This window comes from Phodopus roborovskii, unplaced genomic scaffold, assembly GCF_943737965.1.
Source record: "Phodopus roborovskii unplaced genomic scaffold, PHOROB, whole genome shotgun sequence".
NCBI classification, from domain to species: Eukaryota; Metazoa; Chordata; class Mammalia; order Rodentia; family Cricetidae; genus Phodopus; species Phodopus roborovskii.
This window is the reverse complement of record NW_026126480.1, coordinates 12,314,462-12,320,461: the sequence shown is the minus strand read 5'-3', so window position 1 is coordinate 12,320,461 and position 6,000 is coordinate 12,314,462.

The following is a 6,000-nucleotide window of genomic DNA, read 5'->3' as shown; positions in this document are numbered from 1 at the left end:
TCCAGTGATGGAGGCCTTGGTGTTTCTTCTAGTTCTGATAGAAGCATGGAAGTCTGGAAGGCTTTAATGGAGAACACTGAGATCGAGATATATTTTAAATTTTTATTTCTTTTATTTGTTTGTGTGTGTGCCTGCTTGTTTGCCTTTTTACTATGAACATGTAGTACTCTCAGAGGCCAGAAGAGGATATTGGACCCCCTAAAACTGGAGTTACAGGCAGCTGTGAGCCAACATATGGGTGCTGGGAACTGAATCTAGGACCTGTAGAAGAGCAGCCAGTACTTTTAAACACTGAGGCCATCTCTCCAGCCCTGACTTGTTTAGATGTTTTTAAAAACATACATATGAAGGCTGGCCTGAGAAACCTTAGGCTGGATGGGAAAATGGCCCACTGTGAAAACAGGACCACCAATCTGCACTAGGCTTGTTTACCTATTTGGTAATCAAAGGTCTGTCCTCAGATTCAGTGATTTGCCATACAGAGTGGGGCTGTAGCGTGAGCCAGGCCAGCAAATGACTTCAGTTGGTATGCCCCACTGCTTTCCAGCATCAGTTCCTAACAGGCCTGTTAGACTAAGGGTGAATAAATATGTCCATAGCCTCCCAATCTCTTATACTGAGATCTAGATGGAGAGCCAAGGAATTTAATTCTACCTCTACAGCTCGGCCCCAGGAAAGGAAGCCACCAGCCCTTAGAATGCTAGCTGGGAGGCAAGTGAGCTAAAGAGATCCTTTAGACTGGCTTTCCTAAAAGCCAGCATGTGAGCAACACATGAAAATACCTCCTATAAGGGGCAGAGTAACTGGAGGTGAGGAAATGTGCATTTGGTGTGAATTGTTGCGGTTTCCCCCATCAGACCTTGTGGTTCTGAGTGGGGGATGGATGCTCAGCTGAAGATCTGGCTCCCTAGCTGTGTGGTGACCTTCAAAGGTCACAGAGGAGCTGTGAAAGGGCTTCTCTAACGATTTCCAAGGGCAAATCACTGTAAAGATAGAAACAAATTAGTTATTCACAAATGCATAAATAATTCACTCAACTGGCCATTTGGATGGGCTGCTATTTCCCCAAGGACTAGAAATTCCTGTGTGTCAGGACTTTTGGTTTGCTTACTTTTTTTTTTTTTTTTTTGTTTTTGTTTTTTGTTTTTTGTTTTGTTTTTTTTTTTTTTTTTTTTTTTTTTTTTTTTTTTTTTTTTTTAGAAAAGGTCTCATGTAGCCCAGTCTGGCCTCAAACAGTCTATGTAGCTGAAGATGACCTTGACTTCTGACCCTCCAGCCTCCACCTCCTGAGTGCTAGACTATAGATACATGCCATTATGCCTGGCCTTATGCAGTGCTGGAGACTGGCCAGGGCTAGCTAGCCAAGCATTTCACCAACTGAGCTCCATCAGTACGGCTGCTTAATCTTTTTTTTTTTTTTTTTTTTTTTTTTTAAGATTTTATTTATTTATTATGTACATAGTGTTCTACATGCTTGTTTGCCAGAAGAGAGCACCAGATCTCATTATAGATGGTTGTGAGCCACCATGTGGTTGCTGGGAATTGAATTCATGACCTTTGGAAGAACAGCCAGTGCTCTTAATCTCTGAGCCATCTCTCCAGCCCACGGCTGCTTAATCTTGTTAGAGATATCTAACACATTCTTACACAGATTTTTTTTTTAAAGTTCATTGTTTTATTTTATGTATATGGGTATTTTTCCTGCATGTGTGTCTGGGCACCGCATATGCCCTCAGAGGCCAGAAGAAGGCACAGCTGTGAGCTGCCATGTGGGTGCTAGGAACTGAATCCAGGTCCTCTGGAAGAGCAGCCACCAGTGCTCTTAGTTGCTGAGCCATCTCTCCAATCCATGCAAGGATGCTCTACAAATGATTATGGAGACATTTTTCTCTGTAGATCATCTACTTGTGTGCTTTGGAAAAGACAGGAAGGGAGCCCACATTTTCTATTATTAGTGCCTGAAATGGCATAAAAGACAGAGCTTTTTATTCTTGTTTGTTTGTTTGTTTGATGGGGCCAGGTCTTAAGTAGCCCAGACTGGCCTCAAATGCTATATGACCAAAGATGACCCTGAACTTCTAGCTAGGAGTGGTGGCACACACTTGTGATCCTAGCAGGTGTAGTGAGATATTCACCCCACCTGCACCTGTCAGCACTGACCTGTTGGGGATGGGGACAGGTGTGGATGTGACCTGGGAGAACTAGGTCTGGGGTCCGGGACCCCAGCAAGCCCTTTCTTGCTTCCTGGTTGGTGACAGATAGCATCTGGAGCCATTCTTGGGATGGGATTTCTCCTGGAATAAGCATCCATCCGCCTGTTTTCCCAGATCCTTATTTATCCACATTAAGCAGGCATCCAGTGGAAGCAGGAGAGTTGGAGGACTTTGAGTTCAAGGTCATCTTTGGTCACATAGTGAGTTTGAGGCCACCATAAACAGTCTGAGACCCTATCTCAGAATAAAAAGGCAAACCCGTGAAGAGACTTAGTGCTTTTGATCTTCTTGCATCCACCTCCAAAGCGCTGGACTCAATAGCCAGTGCTGTGGTATCAGCAGCCCAGGGCTTCTCCTGTGCTAGGAAGGCAATACACCACTGGCTGACTATCCCAGTCCTATCACTGCCTACCCCCTCACACCTTTAAAGACAGGATCTAACCATGGAGCCCAGGCTGGCTTCTAACTCACAGAAATCTTCCTGCCTCTGTTTCTCTAGTGCTGGAATTAAAAGTGTGCCACTATGGTATTACTACCTTCTTATGCTGTATATTTCTGAGGCAAAAGGTCACTGTAAATATTCAGAGATGAGAAACAAATGGCTTCCAAAATAATAAACTCTATGGGCATGTTGCATAGTACATTATTATTCCACTCTAGGTCTTATTTAATCTTGTTTACAGGAAATGTTTTTCCTCTGCCCTAGGCTTTCTGAATTCAGTGTTCAATGGTGAGCCTTTCTTTGACCCTACTGTGATATAACACTACGTTTTCTTCCAGTCCCAAAGCTACTGTGTCTTAGTCTCCTTCTTCGACCTTTATATATTGGTGAGTCAGGGCAGGGAAGACAATGGCTCAGTGGTTAAGAGTGCTTGCTGTGCTTCCAGAGGAATCAAGTTCAATTCCTAGCACCCACATCAGGCAGTTTACACATATACATATATACATAATTTGAAAATAAATGAATGTTAAACATCGATGTGTCTCTTCATGAAGTCCTGGGCCCTCAGCTCTAAACCTAGGCCACTCTCAGCTGATTAGAGTAGACAGAAAAAATGAAAAATCTTCTTGGTCAGATGTTGTATTGGTGATTTTTAAAATGTCATCTCATTTAAGCTGTGTTGTTTCTCAAGTTATAGGTATTACTACTACTTTTTACATTTTTTAAAAACATACAATCAGTATGTACATAACTACAAAAATTGAAACAGTACTGAATTACGCAGAATTAAAAGTTTGCTCTAAGAAATTAGGATCAACAGTTTCATATATATATATATATGTGTGTGTGTGTATATATACATATATATATATATATATATACATATATACTTTATGTATATGAACGCCACCCAGTGGCCACAGAGGACAATGGATCCCATGGAATCAGAGTTATAGACAATTGTGAGTCAACATGCAACATATTGGTGCTAGGAATCAAACCTGGATGCTCTAGAAGAGAAGTCAGTGCTCTTAACCACGGAGCCATCTCTCCAAGCTCAGCAGTTTCATATATATCTTTTCCTAAAGATAAGCTCTCAAATTCACTCACCTCCTGCCTCAACACTCAAATGCTGTGACCCACCACACCAAATTCTATATATGTATTTTTTTAAAGGGGGGTTGCTTTTGTTTGTCAAGTCAAGGTTTCTCTATGTAACAGCCCTGGCTGTCCTGGAACTTGCTTTGTAGACCAGGCCTTTTCCTCCCCAAGTGCTGGGATTAAAGGTGTGCGACACTGGGCCCAGCTATATATGTGTATTTTTTAAGTCCTTTTGAAAACTTGCACTTGCATATGTGTACTTATTCATTTATATACACAATGTAGCTTTATCTTATGTTTACGTTATGCATAACTGCGTTCATTCTGTGTGTGTTGCCCTCTGGTTTATCCATTTTTCAATTAACATCTTGGAATGTCCCCAGTTGAATGCACACAGATATATTTTGTAATTCTTGCATAGTGTTCTCTATCTATTCCTACATATAGGGGTGTAGTTATCCCCTTTAAGCTCACTGACATAGTTCAAGTCTTACTGAATTAACATATCACTTCAGTTTTACAGAGGAGGAAGCTGGGACCCAAAGAACCAAGAAAGTTACCATAGCTAAAAATACTGCTCCATGAGATTGTACTATTTCCAAAATGCATGCTGTTTGTATAGTACTGGTGGTCCTTCCATTTAATTGAGAAATTAATAAAGTGCTTCTTGGGTGAAAAGGCATATAGTCAGAATTTTATGCACTTGACTGAGAGACAAAGCCTATTGATGTGTGCCCCGCCCCCTGCTTCCCCAGGCGCTGTCTCGGCACTGAGCCATGAACAAGACTAGTGGGGTTTCTTTCTACTCGTGACCGTCAGTTCCTCTGTTCCCTTCCATAAGTGCCTCATGGATCTGGTCAGAGGTGTAAACACATTGATGATGGCCCCTCTCTTACTCCTGTGGTCAATAAATTTCTGAGACTCCGGCTTGTTATGTTGGTGCACAGCTGTACTCCCAGCACTCTGGAGGTGGAGGCCGGAAGATCAGAAGTTCAGGTCATCCATCCTCAGCTACAAAGGGAGTTTGAGGTCAGCTTAGATGTAAGACCCCCTAAATAACCCTCCCTCACCCGGACTCCCTTGGATTAATGAAGGGTAATAGCAGGGTTCTACTTTTTAAATTGCTTTTATCTTTGCTTAAGATTTGTTTTTATTTCTCTGTGTGTCTGTATGCCACCTGTGTGGGTGCCTTTAGAGGCCGGGAGAGGACACTGGATTTTCTGAAGCTGTAGTTCCAGGCATTTGTGAGCTGCCCAGTATGGCCCTCTGCCAAATAGCAGGTGCTCTTAATCAGCAAACCATCCCTAGAGTCCTCAGAGATGAGAGAATACTAGACTTCTTTGACCTGTGAATTCTTGTTCCAGGTTGCCACACGGAAGAATCAGATCTACACATGGTGTTCACACTGACATTATCACTTCCAGACCTCTGGTCCCTTACTGAAATATTGGTAAAGAAGAGTGACTCTGGCCACTGTTGGTCCTCTTGCCTTGTTCATTAGGGCAGGGTCCTCACAGAGCAAGCATTTAAACCCTGAGCTGTCTCTATCTCTCCAGCTTCCACACTTTCTTTTTAAAACAAAATAATGCCAAGCAACGTTTACATCTTTTGAACACTCTATAAATATTAACTTATTGGTACAAAACCAAAATGATTTTTTTCTTAAAAAAAATCAACTAGGTACAAAATGTGACATAAATCTGAGATTTCACTGTCAACTTTGAGGTATTAATTTAAGTATGTTATCAAATTAGAAACAAGATGGAACAAGATAAGGGTGGTGTTGGTGTAATCCATATAGCTAGTGACTGTCTCTGAGTTCCTGTTCTAGGGCTTAGTCTCCCACATGACCATCACAACACACACACACACACACACCTTTTATCCATCCATCCATCCATCTATCTATCTATCTATCTATCTATCTATCTATCTATCTATCACTATTTATTTTGAGGCTGGGTTTCTCAGTGTGGCCTTGGCTGTTATACTTAGCTCTGTATACTAGGTTGACCTCAAATTCACAGAGATCTGGCTCCCAAGTGCTGGGATAAAAGGCATGTGCCACCACTGCCCAGGTGCACACACACCTTTTGAAAAGGAATTATTTAAAATGTGTTTGTGTTATGTGAGTGTAGGTGCCCACGAGGCCAGAGGCGTTGGATTCCCTTGGAACTGGTATGAGCTGGCTAATGTGGGTGTGGTGGTTTGACTGAAAATGGTCCCCATAGGCCCATAGGGAGT